Genomic DNA, 13,252 nt, shown 5'->3' on the forward strand with positions numbered 1-13,252 from the left:
TCAAGGATGTTATTCCGAACACAGTAAGTCGACGTTCGTCCGAATCGGGCCACAAATAGCCTAGAAAACTAAATATGGATGGTAGGGGCTGTTAGGGTCCTTTCCGAAGGATCAGGGATATTTTTCTGACCACGGGGGGCCATGGCATGTCCCGATCGGGCCACAAATAAGGGAGAAAACGAGATATGTCTGTCTGGAGAAAATACCCTTGATCCTTGGTCCTTGATAAGGACTCCATTAAATTAGGGACATTTTTCCGAAGACAGGAAGCCGTCGCATGTCCCGATCGGGCCTCGAATAACGGAGAAAACAAAACTTGTAACTGGCTTTCAAAATGTAGTTCAAGAAATCGCCAATGGGGGCGCCACTGTGCAAACAAAGAAACAATCGCGTCAAATGGCCAAAATCTGGATGGGACACCAGGCGAACAGAAATCAGCAGAAGGTCGCTGATTTTTTTAAATTTTTGGACCCCCAAAAGTATGCACCATTTTTTTACACTCGCTACAGTTGCTTACTGCTGATTTCTGTTCGCCTGGTATCCCATCCAGATTTTGGCCATTTGACGCGAGTTTTTTTTTTGTACGGTGGCGCCGTTATCGGTGATTTCTTGAACTACATTTTTAAAGCCAGTCAAAAGCCAGATTTGTTTTCTCCGTTATTCGAGGCCCGATCGGGACATGCGACGGCTTCCTGTCTTCGGAAAAATGTCCCTAATTTAATGGAGTCCTTATCAAGGACCAAGGACATTTTCAGCAATTAAAAATATCTAATTTTCTCCGCTGGTTGTGAAACGATCTGGGTGTGCAACGCCTTTTGGTAATCGGGATAGTTTCCCCGATACAGAAAACAGCAAGGATGATTTTTCAATAGTTTTATTCATCATAACTTAGCTTAGTATAAATATATAAAAAAGTGGAAAACATTTGTATCGACTATCTAAATATATGGACGCGTATATCCTAACCTAACAAAATCTATCTAGTAACCCGCGTAGTCGCTCCAATGGTTGCCATAGTCAAAGTCCTTGTTTCGATGGCCAGAACGAAGGATCATGGTGGTTGTTGGGTACGGATTTTGCGAGGGGTGCGTTTCTGTCCTGCTATGAGACGATTCTGTCTGGCTGGGATAGGACTCGGTCTGTCCCGAATATGCTTCGATAATGATTGGATAGGACTCCGTCTGGCGGTGGTACTTAAGTCCCCTGTGGAGGAAGATATATGTATTTTAAGATATGTCAAAAATTATATACTGAATCACTTACGCGTCTTGAAGCTGAAGCCCAGCGTTTGATTCCCGTGGGCCAACAATTCCGCCGTCGATCACTGGTCCCTGATGCAGCAGACGGGACGCCACATTGTCGAGTCAGCTACACAGCAATGGCATTACGGCTATGGCTCGCAAAAGGATAGCCAGTGGCTGCCACAATCCAGCCAGGAGTCATCTCTCCGACCTCTCGAGGGGACGTGGAGCTACGGCGGAAGAAAGCAGCGTGAGACTCAAGGAATTCCTAGCTACTGGAGGGGCCGACCTGCTAAAAGGAAAGGAAGACTAAAATAAATATTTTAATGATATGCAAATCTTCGGAAGGCTATATCTCAGAAAAATAGACCCAGATCGGTGCAGGACCAACTCTCCCAGGATAGTGAGGATCCAGACTGTCGAACGGCATCAAAATCTCGCCTACGAAAATGAGGCCGATTAGATCTGGCGAGATATGGCGTGCAGAAAAAACCAGTATTCTAAAGATTTGCAAATCCAGATCTTCAGAAGGCTATATCTCAGAAAAATAGGGCCAGATCGCAGCAGGACCTACTCTCCCAGAATCGTGAGGATCCACACTGTCCAACGCCATCAAAATCTCGCCTACGAAAATGAGGCCGATTTTTGGCAAATTTAATGATGTAACCATCATGATTTTTTGCGAAAATCGCGAAAAAATTGATGTCCTTTTTTCCGATGGCAGTCGATTGGCAGGACTTTCCCGATCACGGAAAGACATGACACGCCCCGATCGGCCGACGGATAGCTGAATTATGGCCTACAGAAAAAACGATTACTCTAATGATGGGCAAATTCAAATCTTCAGAAGGCTATATTTCAGACAAATAGGGCCAGATCGGCGCAGGACCAACTCTCCCAGGATAGTGAGGATCCAGACTGTCGAACGGCATCAAAATCTCGCCTACGAATATGAGGCCGATTTTTGGCAAATTTAATGATGTAACCATCATGATTTTTTGCGAAAATCGTGAAAAAATAGATGTCCTTTTTTCCGATTGCAGTCGACTGGCAGGACTCTCCCGATCACGAAAAGACATGACACGCCCAGATCGGCCGCTGTTTAGCCGAGATATAGCGTGCAGAAAAACCCAGTATTCTAAAGATTTGCAAATCCAGATCTTAGATGTAACAGTTGATGTCCTTTTTTCCGATGGCAGTCGATTGGCAGGACTTTCCCGATCACGGAAAGACATGACACGCCCCGATCGGCCGACGGATAGCTGAATTATGGCCTACAGAAAAAACCATTACTCTAATGATGTGCAAATTCAAATCTTCAGAAGGCTATATTTCAGACAAATAGGGCCAGATCGGCGCAGGACCAACTCTCCCAGGATAGTGAGGATCCAGACTGTCGAACGGCATCAAAATCTCGCCTACGAATATGAGGCCGATTTTTGGCAAATTTAATGATGTAACCATCATGATTTTTTGCGAAAATCGCGAAAAAATTGATGTCCTTTTTTCCGATGGCAGTCGATTGGCAGGACCCTCGCGATCACGGAAAGACATGTCACGCCCCGATATGCCTATAAATATCCGAGATATACCCAAAGAAAATAAATCTGTCGTCAAATGGTCGAAAATGATAAAATTCAAATCCCGGTACCAGGCGAACAGAAATAAGCAGATAGCAACTTCATAGCCCAAAAAGTATAAATTTGAAATCATTTGTCCATTTAACTTACAACATAAAATATACATATATAGGAATACAATATATAATATCCCTACAATGCACCTATGTGTATAAAGTATTGATGTTGATTGAACTAAATGAATTATGTTCTATATTATGTTAAACAAAACTATCATCTAAAGCATGTACAAAATAATTGTTCTGATGTAGTGGGGATTCCGTCAATTATCGTTCTACAGCCCGCCGGATTTGAATCGCATATAACAATGATTCCAAATTTCACTATACTTTCAAAGTATCGAATATACTTCGAATTAGCGACATACTGAATTTTCAAAAGAATAAACAGTTTTGCCGGTAATACAAAAAAGTGTGAAGTAAAAGCAAATATGAGCAACAACTGCCAGAACGCAAAATGCCCTTTGAGAAGCAAAATTGCGCAAAAAGTGAGTAGAGAACAAGTGAGAAAATATGAACAAGTGAACAACAAAGAACAGCTTGGAAGGAACATGTTCAGTTGCTCACTTAAGTGAACAACTCTTTTTTGTTCACTCACTCATGAGCAGCACAACACTACATTCATTGTATTGTATATTTTGCGCTTTACAGCACTGAGAATGTATGTATAGCCATGTAGACTAGATGTAGCAATGCCAAATTAAATGTAGAATGTGTAGAGTTGCCACTCTGTTGATTTTAGTCGGGTATGTGGCGCCACTAAACCTGTTGAGATTTGAATTCATTGGCTGCGCGGCTTTTTGTTTCAACTCAAACGTATGCCAAAGAGTGAGTAAGCGAAAGGTAAAATAATGAAAAATTTATATCTCTAGAACATCCTTCTCTCTATATCTACTTGTCTCATGCAACAGCTAGAACTTCTCGATCTTCCCACTGTTTGAAGAGGAAGCCCTTGCCGACAGGACTTGGACCATTTTTTTGGCGGCAGCATGAAGGGGCATTGAGGGAACTGCTGATAAAAGTAAACATTGAGGGTACCCATCGCTTGCAGCACCTAAAAGATTTTGTAGGCAGGATGTGGCGGCTTAACAAGCAATGTGAATGTTTAATCAATTAATCCCTATTACATATGAGAACAGATCACAGAAATTAACATTTAACTCTCCCAAAATCAGACATACATACAAATGCACATCTGCATACATTTCACACATTAAGAAATCAATGCAAGTGTTAACTTGAGTCAAATGTCTCTAACGTTCGATTATGAAAAGCCTCAAGATATTCGACTGGACAATTGAATTGCGATGCCAATTGAGAAAACAGACCCTCAAAACACACATACACACACAAAAGCGATAATGGACAGTAGTAAGCGTTAATTGAACCGCAAGCGATGTGGACCGATAATAAATGTAATTGGCATTCGAAATGCATCAGACATCTACAGAGATGCAGAGATACAGATACATTTAGCATTTAACAGCTGCCTATGCCGCAGCTGGGGCTGTCTGTCAAGTGCACTTTGCTCTTTGAGCTGCGGTTGCCGGTTGGTTTTTGGGCTGTGTTTGGACCGGGTCCGTGTCTGTGTCCGGGTACGATTACGGGTGCGGGTACGGGTCCGAGTCCGCCTGACATGCCCGCAAAGATTAGTGGCTGTAATTTGAAGTGGCTGCCCCTGTCCCATCCCTGAAGAGAGAACTATAGGGGGTTTTTGGGGAACAGAGGCCTGAAGCAACTCGATTGGAGTCTCTGGATGGAGATGGCATGGCTCGTTAGGCGTGGATGTGGGACATGGGAGTGGGTGTGGGAGTATGGGAGTGTGGCAGTGGGCGTTCGTTCTATCGACCCACTTCCCAGGCCCCAATGCTGATGCCGATTGGCTCTTAGCACACACACTCACTCCCTTTCAACACGATAACAGCCAGTTAACGTTAAGTGTTTTCTCGGTAAGTGTTGGCTCGATAAAAAACGTATGTAAGAGTAAGAGTAAGAGCCAGAGCCAGAGCGAAATGTGGCATTCGAAGCAAACAGAGCAATTAAAAACGAACATTCGAGCGATAAGTAGGTGCCCATGGGAATAATTATATTTTGCCGGCTGTGCGTGAAGGCCCCTCTGCATCGGTAGTTTGGGCATTGGGTATTGGGATCCAGCAGCGACTTGACGCCCCCATTATAAACTCTGATTGCTGATATTGCGAGCACCCAAAGAGTTTCGAGAGGATGCTCGGTTGGGAATAGAAACCTATTGCATGGATCTCTCTCTCTCTCTCTCTCTCTATGGACAATATCGGGGGTCAAATACACATGGGAATGGCTTCGGCTGGCACACCCATTCCCAGTCCTAGTTCTCTTCCCATACTCTAGGCACTTCTGTTTCTGGTTTTATCTAGAGTTTAAGTTTATAGGGTTTCATAATTTTGAGAGGTCTTTTCAGAGAGATTCTAGAAGTTATACTTCTGTTATTGGTGGCAATGTCCTACTTCATCTTTTGGTTCCTTTGTTTGTGGACTTCCACAGTATCTATAGAAGGGTTCCCAAGTTGCAGAGGTTATATCTGTTATACCACTAAAATGTTTATTTCAGATGACGTCAGTGGCCCTAAAATGTTTGCCCCATTCAAGGCTCTAGAGTCGTGACGCAATTCACGCCACACGCTCCGACATTGTTCTCCTTTAATGACCACCGATTTGGTGGGCATCCTTCGAGCGATGTCGCTGCAGGACTTAATTAATGCGCTGTTTGCACAGATTTCAGCATTTCGCCATCGCCATTGCCATCACCAACGCAGTCGCAGTTATGATCCAATTTTGTCAGTTTAAGGACACATACGTTGGCTCATTTGTTTGCTCATTTGTCTGGCTGTTTACTTCGATTGTCGCCTCGACTGGACTGGACCAAGGACTGTCCCGAGCATCGATGGCCGGGATTAGTAGGCAATCAAAGGACAGGACATGTGTGCCCAGCGGGCGTCAGCTAGCACAGATAGACAGCTGTGTCCAAGTCATAGGACAGGGAAAAGGACCTACTGGGGAGTCCGGCAGTGATCCAATTAACGTCTGGACACAAGGCAAACAGAAAGTCTGCAGTCGCAGTCGTTAGGGGGTTCCCTTCCACATCCACTTAGGTACCGTACCCCGACCCCCAGTGGGACTCGTGCCGCCGGACAATGACGGGTAGCTGGTTGCCAAACTGTCGGCAGCGGCAGATAACTGCACCAATCTCAAGAGTGCCGCCTGGCCTTTTGGTCGACAGTTCCAGTGGCGCATTGGTGCAGTGGTTAGGTTGGAGCTTCAGTTTCCTGTCCCGGCCTGTCCGCACCGTCGAGTGCCAATGGGCGCATTAAGGCTGAACTACACAAGCTACTTGAATTTCGGTCTGGTCTGGTCTGGGTGCCAAGAAGCACGTAGCTGCAGTTTGGCCATGCCACTCCAGGTAGTTGCAAGAGCTGGACGAGCTTCCTCATGATATAAGGCTGGTTACAGCCATCGACTGTACACACAGTTGGCACTTGCTTCTACTTTCAATTGTCGATAGCTTATCGGAGGCGTTTGTTATGGTCACATATATATCTTCAAGTCCCCAAACATGCATTACATCCACGGCCGGGAGCTTAACTGCCACTTGTCTATCCCCTGAAGGGCTAAGATTGCACTGTTTCCAACAGATAACTTCGCATTTCAATGGGTTCTGTTCTGGTAAGCTATACCCTCTCAAGATCTCTCAGGCTGAGTTCGTTAGTGATAATCAATCGAGTAGTGCGGCCATAGATAGAGATGAGTAATAAATGATAGTTGAATTATTAAACATTTAAAAGATTTGGCCATTGGTTTGGTCTTTGATATTTTTCATATTGGTTAGCATAGACTAAATTTAGAAGGTATAGGTCAAAACATATACAAAATAAAGCTACTTTTAAATGATCTGTAGACTGTTATCTTCCTGATATTTTAGTTGGCTGCTTTTTTCATTATAAATGTTAGGTTTAAGTTTCATCCTTTAACTTGAAATTGTTTTAAAATATACCTACATTTACCCCCTATTGTAGTGTTTTCTGTATGGCCAGTCCATTCTCAATTTACGTCTTGGCCATTTTGGGCAAGGCCACTGCCACTCTTGCAGCCGTATCCACTTGTCGTTTGGCAAGTGTTAAAAGAACTTGATTCGTGCGCCGAAAATTCAAGGGAATCGACATTGGGCTTCCTTCTACTTCTCCTTCGTCTTGCAGCATTTGTGTTTGTTCATTACTTGATTTCTTGGCTCGGCGTTCGGGGCTCGGGGCACCGGGCACGGGGCGTGTGACTCGCGCGCTCAATGCAAACAAATGGAGAGGCGCGCACGCGCAATCCTCTTCTTTTGGGCCAAAAATGGGATTGAGGGAACGGAAGAGCACGGAACGGCGGGCATGTTTTACACGTGAATTATGATGACAAAAAGACGCCGGACGAGGCCAATAAAACGGGAATGGCAATGGGCCATAGGTCATGGAAATGGGATGCAAAGTGAAGGTGAAGCGGGCAGTGGAACACTCGACCTGAAAGCGTGTAAAAATTGGCATAAACAGAAGAAGAGGCGAGGCATGTGTCCTTCCTTCCCGATATCCATATACTATTTACTCCTACAACTACTCCTATTCCTATTTCTATGTGTACTCCACGCGACGCGCTTTATGGCCTTTGTGCATTCGTGGAAAATATTCAATTGATACGAAATTGCTGCAATATAAATGCAGTGCTGCCGATCGGATCTGCTTCGAAGGGCTAGTAGGTACTGAAGCTCATAAATGCGGCAATAAAACCATCTTTCAGGACATGAAACGTGGAACAGAGACTCATGTTCTCAGGGACGCGCGTGTATTAGTACGGGAAGTGTGGCGAAATGGCTTGAAGAAGCATACGAGAGTAGTAGTAGTATAAGCGGCAATTTGTTAACAGCTTTGTTGTTGAGACAAAGTCACTATCTCTCTTTCCCTCTCTATCTCATTCGCTCTCTCTCAAAGGTTGAGAAATCGGAGAACTGCGACTCGTCCTCATCCTCATCCTCAGCATCGCTCATCGCGCACAATGATGTTGCAATTATTGAACCTTCTGTATTTTCAAATTTCCATCATTAATAACACAGGCGGAGGCCAAGGTGAAGGCAAAACACACACATGCAGATCTTCAGGCTCGGAACCACTCCGAGATCTCATATCCGTGGATCGTTCCGTTCCGTTCCGTGCCGTGACATGCCGCTGTGGACGACTCGCTGTGACCATTAGCGAGTTTCGGCGGAATACGCGTGAATTCGTTTTGTCTAACAATGCGACGACTCACTGAGCGCATCAATTGAAGGCGAAGTCGAAGCAGGAATTTTCGGAATGCCAAAACGCCGCAGGTAACCCACGGCCTGGAACGATCTGGCCAAGAACTCTCGCCCAGGAATGGGTATTGGGCGAGGCATTAACGGTCCCAGCGAGGAGCCGGTGCAAGCATAAAGATCGCCCATAATTATTCATCTTGGGTGGGGACGAAACTCACGAGTCCGATTCCAAGGCAATGGCACAGGCAAAGGAAGAGCAAGGCATCTTCTACAGTGGAAGATTTCGCCTTGGGACCGCTTACTGTGTTTGTCAACGCAGATGCTAATCACAACATTAGTCCCGAGCGCTGAGCGGGATTCCACTTCAGCACAGAGCGGGATTCCAGAGATTCGATATGCTCGTTTGGCCTAGTCCATCAAGTCCATCCATCCATCTATCCATCGAAACCCAAACTCAAACCCAAACTTGGGCTAACCTCGCGCCCCCTCTGCGACCCAGCAGCAGCAAGCAGCGTCTCAAGGCTGCGGATGGATAATGGCAATTGCGTTTGGATGGAGGGAAGGCACACTGGATATACTCGTATCGATGAAGTTGTCGCCGAATCGAGTACGAGTATTTGCCAAACAGATAATTATTTGTAACTATTTAGCAGCAGGATGCGGCACCGAACGATTCCTCCTCGGGGAGCAACCTGGTAGGTGTCTCTGTCCCTGTCTCTGTTTTGGGTTTGTCTCTATTTCTTGTTCTGGTTGTCGTTCTGTGTGTGTGGCCAATCTTGGGTTAACCATGAAACGAAGTTCGATTAGTTGGCCATTGAATTGAGTGATTAGTAAAGGAGTTTCAACAGAGAGATATTAAGATACTAAAGAAAGGAAAAATATCCTTAGATGGAAGTAGTAGTAGAGGAACGAAAGGTTAATTAGATAATTATTTACATGTTCCTTAACCTATTTGGGAAGAATGGTTTGACTGTGAAGATGGAAAGGGATATTTCGAAATTCATAAAGTTTAAATGTACATATATATGTGAGATATCTTCTTATTTCGTTGCTTAATGGAATCATAAAGAGCAGGCATTTCAGGCGATATGCGTCTTCATTGAGACATGATTTGCGCTGATTCGAGCCCGATGTACTTCCAAATTTTGTATCCTTATCACTTGAGAGATTCCTTTGGATATGCTCCTTGCCGGATTTTTATAACGAAATGTTTGACTGTGGACAAGCACTCAGATATCTGATATCTTCCTGCTTTAGACTTTGTTTTGTAACAACCACATAACCATAACACTGCTCCTTCACTTCACTCTGTTGTGCTGTGCTGTCACAACGAAACCAAACAATCTGTGGATCTTTAGATGATAAGAGTTTCGGTAGTACTCGACGGGGCAGCCAGCCAGCCACTTGAGTGGTGCAACTATTTACTACCGTATTGCTGCAACAGTTCCCCGAAAGACGCATTAGCCGTAAGTAGTCATAAAAAAATGCAACTGCAAAACGTCCCTACACTCCACATTCAGCACTTGAGATGGAAAAGGAAAAGCGATTTTAGACCACACAAAAGTCACAGTCACACAAATGGAATTACAATCTGGAGTCTGGAACTGGACATAGTTTTAACCAATAAATTTCCAAGTGATTTCCCTACAAAATTCTTGTAGCTTGAGGCACTTGCCTCTGCGCCTCTGTGCCTCAATGTCTGTGCGAGAGCACCAGATGGGGATACTGCGTACTCGTACAATATGCGGCTGATGTCGACAATTAGTCTCAGCGAAAATATAAACAAACTCAATGGAGAATGGAGAGTTTTAAGAAATTGTTATCGGCCAAGGATTCCATCTCGGGTTACCCCACAAAATCGAACTCGAGAAGTGCTTTCTCTTTGGTTCGGTTCTGGTCGAGTTCTTCTGTAGTTGGGTCTTGTGCTTACAGTAATTTATGGATAGCGCCGCACTGTAAACACTGCCCTAATAACCGAATTGGGATAACCAACATTGCATGTAATCGGAGCAACAAACACTTGACACTCCCCGAAAGTGGCGCTGAAGGATGTCCAAGGATCGAGTCGAGTCGAATCATAGTGGAGCTGCAGCTGATCTACGCTGTGCCCCTCCACTGTCCTCTGATCTTCGAACTCTGCGTGTTTTTTGTGGGTCGCACATGTTTTGCCATCATAAATCACAGAATGTTATGGGTGCGACGTGTCGTGTCGTTCAAAACGCATTTTCACACTTTTCGTCGCCCCGTAATTTGAATACTTTACAAGATCTTTGATCTTCACTGGAAAATCATCGAAAATTGATCATCGCTTGGAATGAGTGGAGTGGGAGTGGAGTGGAAAAGGGCACTGGCTCATGGAGCATTATTAATTACACACTTGTCTTGGATTACGCAGTGGTATATAGTATCCCTTCTAGTGCATGCGATACGACTAGTTATCTATCAATGGGTGGCCACTGCGCGGGATCATTCCTTTCATTAATACTCCCTTAATGAGACGTGGGGCTGGGCATAAGCGTGAACACACTCCCCAGGTGTTTTTGGGCTAATTGAAAAGACCTACAACCCGAACTGTGTGTCCATTCAAGCCATTTCAATTAGCCCTACACCTCTGCTCTGCTCTGCTCCTTAGCAAGCACCCCCACAAGGCACTGATCCACAACAATTCCATTATTAATTAATCAAAGTATCTTTTCGAAAGCAAAGACTTTCAACTGTTGGTGGGCCTGGGGACTACGATTAGTTTTCGCCACCATTTTGTTAAGGTTCTTATACTTAAGAGTTGAGTTCTGGCTCATGTTTACATGCATCACATTTCCTTTCTTACTTGTTCGGCAAAGAACTCCTGGATGTTACCCCAATCCTTAGATAATCCTCCTATTCGATGGATAAACCAATTTGTGTCCCAAAACCCTTTTTAAGCAGCCTCTCTTTTTAAGTTCTATTCACTTTTTCGTCACAGATTGCCATCATATCGAAATCTAAGGAAAACATTTGCTTGATAATCATTCAATTACCTATGAATATTTCAATTCAATAAATAGACGATTGATAGACCACTTGAAATATATTTTTGGTTTCAATCGAATCTATCATCAATGGGTTGCGACTGGCCACGCATTTTGATTGGCGGGCGCCGGTTTACTTTGGACCCAACCGCCATTCCTCCGACGCAACCACCATATAGATGGCTATATAGCCAGCCATCCACATCCACATGCACTGCCACACAGCACAGCACAGCCTTCCCATCCGCCATATTGCTAAATCACAAACGCAAATAAAGCATAAAAGGAATAAATAAATGGAAAAAAGAGAAACAGACGGCAAAATATGAAAGTCGGCGGTCGGCGGCCCTCTCGGACGATGTTTATGACAAGCGCGGCGGCTAAAATCAAAGCCACCCGCTCGCTCGCCCTGTGACTCGGTCTCCGGCTCCGGCTCCGGCTACGTCTCTGTGTCCGTCTCCGGCATCGTAAAGGTGTTGTCGCCCAGTTGTCATCGCTTCACCCTTCCCCCCAAACAATCCTCCTCCCCTCTTGACCTGGGGCCCAGTGTGCCGTTTTTTTTATCATTAGATTTTTTACCAACTCATTCTGTTTTTGCGACATTTTCGTGTCCCTTATCAAAATACGGGGTTGGTTCCGTTTACGATCTGACAGCAAACAGCACTCGACTGCTAGGCTGATGATGTGGTGACTGACGCTGGGCTCGATAAGCTCCCAAGCGACCGCCTCCCCCCATGTGGGGTGTACTACCACACACATAAGGTAGCCAACAGTCCACCAAAAGGAGATATAAAAGTGGGAGGAGCCTCCATTTGGGTCGGGTCTTTGTTGAGATCTAAATATCTTACTGTGAGTTCCAACAACGGTGCGAAAACATAGCATACCAAAGAAAATAAAACACTGATTCCACATAATTTGAATGGAAAATATAAGATATAAAATTTACTAAAGAACACTATGAAAATCGGGAAGAAAATTTCACTGCACAAAGAGAATTTGTCGATTTCCCGAAACCTGGTTTCCCAATCCGTAAGAGTACGGTATGTTAAGTCGAATTAGAAGATGAGTTTGATACCTTGATACCAAAACCGAATAGAACATCTCAGATAAAGGTAAGTCTTTAAAGAATCATGTTAAAAATTTCATGATGAAAATATCATTAACTCTATCATCATTGGCTTTCCCAAAAACTGTACAATTTGAAGTTGATTCAATAAAAAGTAAGTTTCCAAAAAAGAAAATTCCCATTCCATTTGAACCACCTCTTCATGCCATTGAAGAAGACTCATTGTGGGATTAAAGTGTTTTCCTCCAAGTCAAAGGATTAATCTAATTATTTTAGCAAATAAACTGCAATCCTTTCGGGGGTAACGAATCTCAAACCAAACCAAACCGAAAAACCCTTTTGATTCGCTACAGGAAATAGTGTGTATGGGGGAGTAGCCTCTCGCAGCACTAATATGACCAGAAAAGTCAACTCTCAAAGGATTAATCTAATTATTTTAACAAATAAAGTACAACCCTTCCCTGAACTAAAACCGTAACCCTTCCTGGGATTCGCAACACACGAAACATCGAGGATATGTACATGTGTACACACTTTGAGAAGATATGCGTAGTGACTCCTTTTGGCAAGGCCACACACACACAAATACACAGACCTGAAGAGAAGTGCCTTTTGCGAAGTTCACTAATCCTTGGGCTACTCCTTTTGTTCGAGCGAGAGTTTCTCCGATTTCCCCGTACTATGGTCGTGCGTGAGCGGGTCCGGTGAGCAGAAGGAATAGAGCGGAGTAGAAGTAGAAGCCGAGGAAGGAGTAAAAGTGCGTCGCGCCCACCGCAAGGTGAAAGACAATGAAGGCAAGCCAAAAGGAGCGAACCCTAAGGAGAACATTTAGGGTTAGTTCCAGGATTTGGTCATAACCATAACCCAGGGACAGGACAGGAGAGGATTGCAGGAGAAGGGCTGGCAAGGGCTGGCCAGGGCTACCTGGGTTGGGCATCAACACCCCTTTAATTACGCTGGTAAAGATTACACCCCTTTTTCGAAGGGGTCGTAGAGG

The 13,252-nt window shown here is 44.5% G+C and overlaps 1 long non-coding RNA gene across 1 annotated transcript in view; it reads right to left on the bottom strand.

Annotated features, from left to right (window-relative positions):
* Positions 1-884: 884 nt before the first annotated feature.
* Positions 885-13,252, bottom strand: part of LOC117183983 (uncharacterized) — an 80,570-nt gene continuing 68,202 nt past the window's right edge. The window contains exons 2-3 of the long non-coding RNA XR_004469115.1: positions 1,264-1,533; positions 885-1,203 (exon numbers count right to left, since the gene is read on the bottom strand). This is a non-coding gene — a long non-coding RNA (uncharacterized lncRNA). The remainder of the gene's footprint in view (positions 1,204-1,263; positions 1,534-13,252) is intronic.

The sequence above is a fragment of the Drosophila pseudoobscura genome, chromosome 4 (genome assembly GCF_009870125.1).
Source record: "Drosophila pseudoobscura strain MV-25-SWS-2005 chromosome 4, UCI_Dpse_MV25, whole genome shotgun sequence".
NCBI lineage: Eukaryota > Metazoa > Arthropoda > Insecta > Diptera > Drosophilidae > Drosophila > Drosophila pseudoobscura.